Here is a 12,926-nt window from a genome sequence, read left to right as displayed (position 1 = left end):
TAATAAAGGCCATATATGATGAGCCCACAGTTTACATCCTACTCAATTGTGAAAAGGTGAAAGTCTTTCCTATAACATCAGGAACAAGACAAGGATGTCCACTCTCACCACTTTTATTCAACATAGCATTGATGTGGCAACAAAAATAAATAAAAAGGATCCAGATTGAAAAATAAAACTTTAGTTATTTGCAATAAGAAAAACTCTATTTGCAGATGACATGATATTAGATAAAACCCCAAAGACTCCATTACTTCTGTTAGAACTAATAAAATTCAGTTAAGTTGCAGGGTACAAAATCAATATGCAAGAATATGTTGTTTTTTATACACCTATAATCTATCAGAAAGAATAAAGAAAACAATCCCATTTATAATTAAAAAGAATAAAATACCTAAAAATAAATTTAACCAAGGAGACAAAAGACCTGTATATTGAAAATGACAAAGACATTAATCAAAGAAATTGAGGAAGACACAAATAAGCAGAAAAATATTCTATTTTCATGGATTGTAAAATCAACATTGTTAAAATGCCCATACTACCTTAAACAATCTATAGGTCCAATGCAATCCCTATCAAAATTCCAATGATATTTTCCAAAGAAATAGAATAAATAATCCTAAAATTTGTATGGAACCACAGAAAACTATAAATAGCCAAAGCAATTGTGAGAAAGAACAACAAAGCTGGAGCATCACACTCCTTGATCTCAAAATATTTTACAAAGGTATAGTAATTAAAAGAGTGTAGTTTTTCCATAAAAACAGACACAAAGATCAATGGAACAGAATACAGAGTCAAGAAAGAAACCCCCACATGTATGGCCAATTACTTTATGACAAAGAAGCCAAGAATATACAATGAGGAAAGGACAGTCATTTCAATAAATGATATTGGGAAAACTGGACAGCAACATGCAAAAGAATGAAAGCTACTTCATTAAAAAAAAATGAAAGTCAACTACCACCTTACACCATCCACAAAACTTAACTCAAAATGGATTAAAATTTTTTATGTAAAATTTCAAACCATAAAACTCCTAGAAAAAAATAGGTGGTACTCTTCCTGATATAGGTGTTGATGATTTTTTTAATCTGACACCAAAAGCAAAAGCAACAACAAAAAAATAAATAAGTGGGATGACATCATACTAAAAAGCTTCTGCACAGCTAGTATATATATATGGAATATATGGATATATATATATATATGGAATATATATAGAGAGAATATATATATGTATATATATATATATATAGAGAGAGAGAGAATATATATATATATATATATATATATATGTAGGGAATATATGGATATTTTTCAGGATATATAGGGAATATATGAAATTTTCACAAATTTCAATAAAATTTGTCATTTGTGACAATATGGATGAAATTGAGTCATGTGTGATGAAATGGATGAACTTAGTCAGCATTATGCTAATTTAAATATGTCAGACACGTTTGTTCTATTATCTGAGGTCAAATTTTTTAAAAAATAAATATGAACTTGTAAACAAAATATGGCTTTTATGGGTAAACCTTGAAATAACCCAGAAGTAAAATTTTAAGAAATTTTGCAGATGATAGCTTTCAGGTGAACTATTTGTGAAACAAATGAAAGCAACCATACCTGGTAATATACCAGGCCATGCAGTCATTTGTTGTTTAATAATACTTTATTACAAGTTACTAGATATAATTAAACAAAAGAAACCTTAACATATATATCTTCAGATATTATTATACTTCTAACAGCAATATTCAAGCGCTAATGAGTTTTTAATTTTGACTCTAAAATATATGTGATATTTTAGATGTTTGGTGATAGGTGTTGAATTCATCACCCTAGAGTACCTGTGAATTTATCATTCTAAAGTTCTTCTGGATGTCAGAGGTTTGAGAATTTGGTGAAAGCCTTAGAAAAAGTCTGAAAAGCATATGCATAATATTACATACAACTTCTAGGGTTCACAGACACTCTGAAACAATTTATAAAACCTGAAGTTTATGAATCCCAGATTGTGAGTCCTTGGACTGAATTCTTAAAGGAATGAATTTTACAAGGATTCTCTGGGATGTATTAGACATATTGGAATATTTGGAGTAACAGAAACTTCCTTGATCTCCCTGAAATAGCCCATGCTACTTCTTAAAATGAAGTTAGGAATACCCTGATGACATTTATCAAGACAGGAAGGCCTATGGTTACCATAAAGCCCTTGAATCAGCAAAAATGAGATGCACAGACACCCTCAACAGAGTTATCCTACCCAAAATGCCAAGGTTGAGAAATCCTGCTTTAGACATACTTTTAAAGCCAGTTTTGAAGATATTGAGGTGGGGAGTTTTGCTGTCATTCATTGTATACTATTTGCTTCTATATTTAGAATTTTAGGTTTTAGTCTATGCCTGGAGAAATGGTGCTAGTTATTCTTAAGAAAAATATTTTCCATTTAAAATAAAATCTTTCAATGTATACAATACCAGGGAATGTCAAGAAAGTATGGCTATCTTGGCAGTATTCTAGAAGGTTAAAGCAATATCAGAATTATTTATATCTAAAAATTGACATCTTCCTGTCTGTACCATAGGACCAACATGAAAGAGGTAGTAAAAGAGTCAGGGAACAAATAAATGGCCAGTTTGAGGGCTCTTTGTGACATTCTCTCTTGACTGCATTAGAATATAGATCCTTTAAATAACAATATAGGTTGATTCATTATCTAATTTATACAAGAGCTCCAAACACAAATTTCTTACCTCATTTGGGACACTGAGATGCTTGTACGTCTCTATTATTTTATAGAAACACAAATTACAAGCAAATGTAATTTCAAAGATAAATAAACAAACAACAAACAAAAGGAAAGATTTATCAGGGAGTTTGATGACATATGTTCTTTGTCTTCCGAGAGAGGTTACAAGAAACTGAATTTTTATATCATCACCTTTCCAGAAGGAAAACTCACTATGTGGTGTTGTCGGGGGCCACAGACTCTGTGTAGAACATATTCTTGAGTGGTTCTCATGGATTCAAATGCAAGGTAAACTGAAACAACACAAATTGACAACAGCAGGTGATAAAAAATGTTAGTTAAAGAAACACAAGAATTTTGATATTATCCTCAGACATGCACATTATATGTAATTCAGATAGTTATTGACTTCTCACTGATCAATATTAGAAAGCATATATTTTTACACACACACACACACACACACACACACACACACACACACACCACACCACCACCACCACCCTGAAGTTAAAAAGAAACACATTATTGGTATTCTGTTTCTGGCATTGTGGATCCAGCCTCCCTTACAAGCCAAAAACTAATGAAAATGAGAATTCTGAGTTCCTACCTTAAGAAATATTTGCCAAATTCAAGTGAACTTGAAATTCAATTTTCACAGGCTGTTGGTGTTGAAGACATATACTGGCAGGAGGCAAAACTACTCAAGGTAAGAGGTTTAATAGGTGATTCTCCCAGCATAGAATCTCGATGGGCTAAATCTCCAATTAAAGGGCTAACTGGAAGAAAATAGAAAAATTAACTGTCTTAAAACTTGACAATGGGTTTGGGGGAAAAGAGGCTTTCCCAATAATTTTAACAAATCAGTACAAGAGCATTTGCAAACTAAAGTCGTATCATCTAGGTAGTTCAAAAAGGCTCCTAGTAATTCATTAGTTCAAAGATGTTTTAGGTTTTAGTTTCCTCAGGAACTTGGAAGAAACAAAAATGCTATCCACTATCAAGTGAGGTTTCAAGGGAATACTACAAATGACATTCCAAAGAATGAGAGCTCACTGTCAAAATCACAAGGAACAGTGATACACGAGGAAACAGTACAATGTGAATGGCCACCAGAGTAAAAAAAAACAAGTGAAACAACTAGCAAAACTTTTAGATATTGGATCCATCAGACAGATAATAAAATGGCTATTTAGCATTTTTAAAATCCTTGCTTTAAAAAAGAAAAAATTAAAATATAAAGTGCTATAACATTAAACAAGTAGACTTGAAAAAAAGATAGAACTTTCAGAAATGAAAAAAAATTGAAATAAAAACAGTAGTTATGTTTAATGGAAAACTAAATACTTCATGAAAAGATTAGTGAACTAGATGATGGATCTGAAGTATTTATCCAGAATGCAGCATAGTGAGTAAAAGAGAAAATATAACAGAAAAGAGATAGGAAGAACAAAGTGAAAAAAATCTATTATGATTCAAATAATTGGAGTTCTAGGAATAGAGGAGATAGAATGAGGTAGAGGCAATATGTGAAGAGAAAAAAGTATGAGAAATTTTCTGATCTGATGAAAAGTATCAATTACAGATTCATGAAACCAAGGTAGAATAAATATAAAATAAATCAACACCTAGAGTATCTAGCTTAAAGTACAGAATGCCACAGACTAACAGAAAAATCTTAAAAACTACCAGAAGGAAAGGAAATATATTTAGGCTGACAATTGACTTCTCAGGAACAACAATGGAAGCCAGAAGACAGTGGGATATTTTGGTGTGGTGACAGAAAATACCTATTACTCTAGAATTATACACATAGCAAAAATAACTTGGAAGAATGAAAAAAAAGACAAAAATATTATCAGATGAGGAAAAGTGAGAGAGTTTGTATCAAAAGATGCTCTCTTTAAAAAATTCAACAGATGTACTCCAAGCAAAAGAAAACCAATTGCAAGTGGAAGAGGCAAGAAGGATTAAAGAAAAATAAAGTGGCAAATATGTGGGTAAATATAAACAACACTGAATGCACAAAACAATACTTCTTTTGGGGGTTTAAAACAGGGTAGAACATTGATATCCAATAAAAATTACATATAAGTCAGGAAGGTCATGATTAGATTGAAAAGTTTAATAAGATCATTGTTTAAAAGGAATGAAATGATAATTTAAGATTTTGATAAGTAAGCACCTGGAAATAAAATAAAAGATATAGAACATTTAACTTTCAAATCTGTACGGAAAAATGAGAAAAAACATCCAATCAATATTATAGAAAGGTAGAACAAACAAAAAAGGAACAGATAAAGTGGGACAAATAGAAGGCACACGAATAGAAGAGTAGAAATAATTCCAAACAGAGATATCCTTCACTTCTGAGCTCTCAGTATTTAGGTATTCGCAATAATGACTTGCGTATGCTTCATAAAAAATTTATTATCTGATATGAAAACCAATTCTGATATAACTGCATACCATATACCAGCAAAAATGTTAAGTTCTGTGTATGTTCAGGAAAGAGACTTTACAGCTCTTGCAGATGTATGTCAGTTGTTTTCCTGATAATGTCTTATCTCTTGCTAATGCTATTTTCCTGAGGGTTTAGCTTCTGTGTTTGCTTCTGTCAGGCACTTAGAGGCACTAACACCTAGATCCAATTTAGATAGTATCTATGCCATATTTAACAAAGGGATTTCTTTGTTTAGTTATGTAACAGTACCTATTTTTTTTATCAAACATACAAAGCAATTTGCATTCAATACTGCACATAATAAATATATACTACATGAAACATACTCAGAAACATCATTAAGCACTAAATAACTTGATAAGTTGGGTTTGAAATATTCTATATAATGCAGAAATATTTGTTGCTTTCTTAGATGAGTTTTAGAATGTCAGTGTTTAGGGAACTGATTTCAGTTTCTGTTTTATTATGTTTACTAATTTTCTTAGCAGGTATATAAAAGAATAAAAATGCAAATAAGGATCCATTTAAAAGACAACGGTTTTTAGTCTTTATTACAAAATAAAAGACCCACCTAAAAAACTTCAGGATACAGTTTGAACAGTTTGGAAGGTTGGAACAAAAATGATAGTTAAAAGAAGAATTCTGTAACTGTAAATATCAGACAAAACATATTTCAGGGCAACAACATTAATAGAGATAAAAAAGATAATTGCAAAGTACAGAAAAGTTTCAATTTACTAGCAAATTTAAGAATTTTAATTTGTATAGATCTACTTAATATCGTATTTGTATATAGGTGTATGAAATGAAAAGGATGAAAAGACACACACCATCAGAGTTGATAGATTTTAACATATTTGTCTAGTGACACATCGAATCTATGAGAGTACTGATCTGAATAACACAAGTACAAGCCTAACCTAATGGATCAATTGCAAAATGCTTATTCTGTTCAAAGGTACTTAGAACTTTTACGAGATTAACCACATATTGTTGCCATAAGGCAAGGCTCACCAAACTTTAAATAACTAGTGTCATGTATAACATGTTTTCTGACCACAATGAAATCAAGTTAGAAATAATTAACAAAAATAAGATAAAACTCATAGTTCTGGAAATTAAACATTTCTAAAAAACATGTAGGTCAAAGAAGAAATCATAATGAAAATAAGAAAGTACTGAGAACTGAATACCAGGGCAACTGCTCCATATCATACTTATGTAATAAAGCTAATGTGGTTCCTAGAAAAAAAATATAGAGCTTTATGTTAATATGTTAGAAAAAAAAATCTCAGGGTCCCTGGGTGGTTCAGTTGGTTAAGCATCCAACTTTGGCCCAGGTCATGATCTCGTGGTTCGTGGGTTTAAGCCCAAGTCAGGCTCTGTGCTGACAGCTTAGAGCCTGGAGCCTGCTTATGATTCTGTGTTTCCCTCTCTCTCTGCCCCTGCCCTGCTCGCGCTCGGTCTCTCTCTCAAAAATAAAAATAAACATTAAAAAAAATCTTTAAAAAAAAGAAAACAAAAAATCTCAAAGTGAATAGGTATAAGAAATTAGACTAGCAAAACCTGAATTCACCAGACAAAAACAGAAGGCAGGAAATAATAAAGAACCAATGGAAAAGAAACAGACATACAAGAGAGATAATCAACAAAATTGAAATGGATTATTTGAAATGAATAGCAAAATTGACAAACTCTGGTAAGAGCAAGAAAAAAAGGTGAAAAAATATTATTAGTAATAAAGATGAGGCATAACTAGGCATTATATGTAGTTTAAATGATAAAAAGTTAAAATTCAAATACTATGCCAACAAATTTAATTTAAAAAAAAAATTTTTTTTTTTAACGTTTATTTTTGAGACAGAGAGAGACAGAGCATGAACGGGGGAGGGTCAGAGAGAGAGGGAGACACAGAATTGGAAACAGGCTCCAGGCTCCGAGCGGTCAGCACAGAGCCCGACGCGGGGCTTGAACTCACGGACCGCGAGATCGTGACCTGAGCCGAAGTCGGACACTTAACCGACTGAGCCACCCAGGCGCCCCAATGCCAACAAATTTTAAATGTCAGATAAAATGAACAAATTCTTAGAAAAATGTAAGTTAAACACACTTAAGGAGAAACGGGAAAAATAAAATTTTCACTAGTAAGAAATGGAACCAATAGTTAAAATCTCTTCTCCCAGGCATGTTCTCAAAAACACTCAATATCTTACTCCTATTTTCCACCAAACATTTATTTTATTTTATTTTAAAGTTTATTTATTTATTTTGAGAGAGACAGCGACAGTGCAAGTGAGGGAAGGGCAGAGAGAGAGGGAGAAAGAGAGAATCCCAAGCCGGTTTCACACTGCCAGTGCAGAGTCTGACGCAGGGCTCAAACTCATGAAACCACAAGATGGTGACCTGAGCAGAAACCAAGAGCTGGATGCTTAACCAACTGAGCCACCCAGGCACGGCCTCTACCAAACATTTAATAGATGAATTAATTCCAATTCTATACAAACTATTCTAAAGTATAGAAATAAAGGAAATATTCCCAGTTCATTTTATGTGGCTCTCCTTACCTTGATTTCGAAATCTGAAAGGACAGTATAAGAAAATTATGGACCAAACTAACTTGTGAACATAGATGTTAAAATCTTTATTTTATTTTAAGTTTATTTATTTATTTTGAGAGAAAGTGAGTGAGAGAGAGAGTATGCACGCCACATGTGTGAGGGAGGGAGGGGAAGAAAGAGAATTCCCAAGCAGGCTCCACAGTCAGCACAGAGCCTAACCAGGGCTCAATTTTTGGGAATCATGAGATCATGACCTGAGCCGAAATAAAGAGTCAGACGGCCTAACCAATTGAACCACCCAGGTGCCCCAAAATCTTAACATTAGACAAATGTATGTTTATTCAAGAATATAAGGTGGCTTAATCAAAAATAAATTTCAATAACATACCATATTTGCAAATTAAGGAGAAATGTACAATTGTCTGAATGGATGAAGATAAAGCATTTGATAAATTAAATTTCTCTGTGTTAAAATGCTTATCAAACTAAGAACTGAAAGCAAAAATGTTTTCTAATACAAGGGATTGTCAAAAGCCAGAGAGTATACCTAGTGATAAAACTTTGAAAGTACTCCTTTCAAGATAAGACAGAGACAAGGGTTCCTGCTATCACCTTAGTTGCATTTTACCTGGGCAGCAAGGGAAGAAAAGAAAAAGTATAAAGTCTAAAAAGAAAAAATGAATTTATTTCCTACAGATGATATAATTTCTTTAATATAAAAACTTTTAAAGAATCATTTAGTAAATCTAGCAAAGCTGCTGGACATAATGAAAAACTTCAATAATATTTCTACATGTTAGCAAACAAATAACCTTTACATGAAAGTTAAAAAATTTAGACTTAAGAATAAATTACCAAACAATATGCAAGACAGCGTGTTGTATGGAGGTGTTGAATCTCTGTATTTACACTTCAAACTGATAGTGCACTGTAGGTGAACTAACTAGAATTCAAATAAAAATATTAAAAAATGAACAAAAAATATGCAAGACATTCATGGGGAAAATTATAAAACTTAATACTATTAAGTAAGTCCTAAATAAAAGGACAGAAACACCATATTTATGGGTTGGAATATATAATTTAAAAACATCAGCTTTCCCTTCAGTTAATCTGTATACTCAATGCAATTCTAATAAAAATTCTGATGAAACCTGTTTTTGTTTGTGTGCTTTTTTTCTGTTATGGGACTTAACAAACTAACTTACTCTAAAATTTATATTGAAGAGCAAAGGGTCCAAAAATAGCTAAGGCATTCCTGAAAAGAATAAACTTTCCTTACTGAGATAAATTGTAAAGAATAATTATTAAACTATAATAATCAAAATAGTCAACAAAACAGGAGAGAGCCCAGAAACAGAATGAAACATATAAACTGGACTGATGATGCGCTGGGATTTCATGTTAATGGTGATAAAGGGACTTTTAAAGAAAAAGCATTGGGATAATTATGGGGAAAAATGAAACTGGGCCTAAACACAAACACAAAAATAATTTCTAACTGATGTAATGATGGAGAATATCTTTATGCCCACAGGATAAAGACAGCTCTCTAAAAACAAGACCCAAAGAATGCATTAATAGGACATTGATATAAAGAACTTCTGCTCAAAATATCCATAAGTTAAATAAAAAAAACCAAAGTTGGAAGATATTTGCAATATATATAACTGACAAAGCATTAGAATTTAGGATATGTAAAGAAATCACAAAAATCAACAGAAAAAAGACAATCCAATAAAATGGGCCACAAGAAAAAAAAAATAGTGTGGAGTCATTTCACTTCAGAAAAACAGAAAGCCAGAAAATATATAATGTTCAATCTCATTAAAAATCAGAGAAATGGGAGCACCTGGGTGGCTCAGTTGGTTAAGTGTCCGACTCTTGATTTGGGCTCAGGTCATGATCTCAAGTTTGTGGGATCAAGCCCAGCATCAGGCTCTGAGCTGACAGCACAGAGGCTGCTTGGGAATCTCTCACTCACTCCCTCTCACTCTGCCCCTCCCCTGCTCTCTCTCTCTCTCTCTCTCTCTCTCTTTCTCTCAAAATAAATAAACATTTAAAAAAATCAGAGAAATGGTTAAGACCATTATGAGATGTTAATTAATATCCACTACATTAGCAAAAAAATTTAAATATGAGAGCATGATATTTTGCCTACTGTATGAGGCCACCAGACCACTATGTGCTTTTGGTAGAAGTGTAAATGAGAACACATTTCAAAAATATTTGACATTTGCCAACTGAACTGAAGATAACACCAATCCTATGACCTACAAATTCCACTCTTGTCTATATTCCTGAAAACCACATGCACATGGATACCAGGAAGTACGTGCGAGAATGTTATTAGAAGCATTGTTTGTTAACAGCAAAAAACTGAAAACAACCCACTAGCAGGCTGAAAAAATAAATTGTGGAGTATTCATTCAGGGAACAGTCAACAACAAAAAAATGAGTGAATTACAACATTGATGAATTTCAGGAACAAAAAAAGGCAAATTCAAGAAGACACTTGATAATTCCATTTATATAAAGTACTAAACCATGCAAAAATTAAATGATATGCTGTTTTCATGTATAAATATACTTTGTACCGATTTTAAAAAGTAAAGGAATGATACAGAAAGATAGGGAGGGGGAGAGAAAGAGGGAGGGGACTGGCAAACAGGATGAGATTGGAAAACAGCATTTAGATGTATAAAGTGATAGTAATGCTGGGTTTCTGAAACCAGGGTGTAGGTAAGCATGTATTTGTTGAAGTACTGCACTGCTGTTTTTTGTTCTTTATACATATTTTACTTGCGCTTTTTTGTATCTACACAATGTTTAACGAAAATAATTTTTAAAAAGCTATTTTCAATAAGAGCTGTGAAGAAAATTCATTTTCATAATGCGATAGCTGGAGAAACTTCTAATAGTTGATTTCCTATGAGACATCAGTGTTACCTGAGAACATCCCAGAGTAGATCTGATTCTAAATAAGTCACTCCTGGTGAAACTTCTTAAATATCTTTTTTCAATGTAGAGCCCATCTGACATTACTAAGCCATTATTGGTAGAAAAAAAAATAGATGAATAGCAGGATAATGATAGCTCACAAATCTTTATGATATTTTTTTTTAATTTTTTTTTTCAACGTTTATTTTTTATTTTTGGGACAGAGAGAGACAGAGCATGAACGGGGGAGGGGCAGAGAGAGAGGGAGACACAGAATCGGAAACAGGCTCCAGGCTCCGAGCCATCAGCCCAGAGCCCGACGCGGGGCTCGAACTCACGGACCGCGAGATCGTGACCTGGCTGAAGTCGGACGCTTAACCAACTGCGCCACCCAGGCGCCCCAATCTTTATGATTCTTGACCTTCTTAAGATTGCTCTAAGTGGAGGGACAAAATATGTTGAGATAAAACATGGCCTGATCTTTGAGTGAATTTGTTGTCTGGGGATACTTTAAGGTTAAGTAGGAAGCACTTAAAGACAATGTTAAATGGGATTTACAGGCATTCCACGTGATCTTTTGTCTTAATTTATAGTTCTTTTTATGCAAAATATCTTACTGTTTTCAGTCAACATTATGAACTACTAACTTGCTGCTTTATTTTACAGGATTTTAAATAGGAACATCTATACCAAGTATATACTCTTGGAGGTTTTTTCCTCAATTTTATGTGGGTCTTTATGTCTTTCCTTATTAGTGTTATCCGAATAGTTCCCCACTTCAAGGAGTTTATAATCTGTAATTCTTTGCTTAAGGCATGATTGCTGACCAAGGAGCACGTTTAAGAAGCACTTAGTTATTGCTTTTTGTAGTTGCTGCTTTTTATAGAGATGTGCCCTCAATTAATTGTAGATTAAGGCATGAGCTTTCTTGTGCAGGATTCCCCTCTTACTGTCTTATCTTCATTGATTCATTTAGTGGCTTTCCCAGAACTTAGGCTACTGAAGACAAATCGAATGTAATGGTACCAGTTATCACCCTTCCTTCTGGCTAATTTGAAGGCACAGTTTTTCAAATTAAAAAACAAAACCAGGGGCGCCTGGGTGGCGCAGTCGGTTAAGCGACCGACTTCAGCCAGGTCACGATCTCGCAGTCCGTGAGTTCGAGCCCCGCGTCAGGCTCTGGGCTGATGGCTCAGAGCCTGGAGCCTGTTTCCGATTCTGTGTCTCCCTCTCTCTCTGCCCCTCCCCCATTCATGCTCTGTCTCTCTCTGTCCCAAAAATAAAAAAAAAAATAAATAAACATTGAAAAAAAATTAAAAAAAAAAAACCAACCAAACAAAAAATGCAGCTGATATATTATTTTTAATTCAACTGCCTTAAAACCTTTCAGTAGTAAATGAACTTATGTGATTAATATGGAAAATTAGTCTGCTCTCCTTCACCCCCATGCTTCATTCTGTGTTTTAGTTGTATTTGTGCCAAGGAGTTTTGGCAATCTGTACATCTTTTTTTAAAACCTCAAAAGTAAATAACAAAACACAGACTCCATGGTTGTGTGGCTGATTTTACACAGTATTATGGCATGGATAGTTGTGATAAAATTCTCCCAAATTTTCCTACTCCCACAAGTGCATCTTTGGAATCCTTCCATAACATGTGTTTTGTGTGTGTGTGTGTGTGTGTGTGTGTGTGTGCGCGCGCGTGCGTGTGTGTGTAATTTGTAAATTGAAACTACATTTACATGATTCAAACTTTTAAAAAGTGTAGAAAGATATTTAGTGGGCCCTCAGCACCCTGAAATGATAACTAAAAAAGCCAGATAGAACATTTAAAAAATTAAAAAAAAATTTTTTTAACGTTTATTTATTTTTGAGACAGAGAGAGACAGAGCATGAACAGGGGAGGGGCAGAGAGAGAGGGAGACACAGGCTCCAGGCTCTGAGCGGTCAGCACAGAGCCCGACATGGGGCTCGAACTCACGGACCGTGAGATCATGACCTGAGCCAAAGTCAGACGCTTAACCGACCGAGCCACCCAGGCGCCCCTAAAAATTTTTTTAAAACACATATGAGTTAATAAAATAGTGAAGAGTTACCTGGCCAAAATCTAAGATAAACTAAAATTCAGACCAGGCCCAACATAAAAAGCTACTTTTGCCTAGAGGGTATTTGTCTATTCAAAGAAATAGCTGTGGAATTGAGCT

General features: G+C 33.6%; 1 long non-coding RNA gene across 1 annotated transcript; it reads right to left on the bottom strand.

Moving 5' to 3' along the window:
• Positions 1-2,539: 2,539 nt before the first annotated feature.
• On the bottom strand, positions 2,540-3,572 carry LOC123609754. Its single transcript, XR_006717953.1, has 2 exons — positions 3,372-3,572; positions 2,540-3,054 (listed from the first exon to the last, which is right to left on the bottom strand). It is a non-coding gene; the product is annotated as an uncharacterized LOC123609754 (long non-coding RNA).
• Between the last annotated feature and the right edge of the window lie 9,354 nt (positions 3,573-12,926).

Source organism: Leopardus geoffroyi, chromosome B2 (assembly GCF_018350155.1).
Source record: "Leopardus geoffroyi isolate Oge1 chromosome B2, O.geoffroyi_Oge1_pat1.0, whole genome shotgun sequence".
NCBI classification, from domain to species: domain Eukaryota; kingdom Metazoa; phylum Chordata; class Mammalia; order Carnivora; family Felidae; genus Leopardus; species Leopardus geoffroyi.
This window is presented reverse-complemented; position numbering and strand designations above follow the sequence as displayed.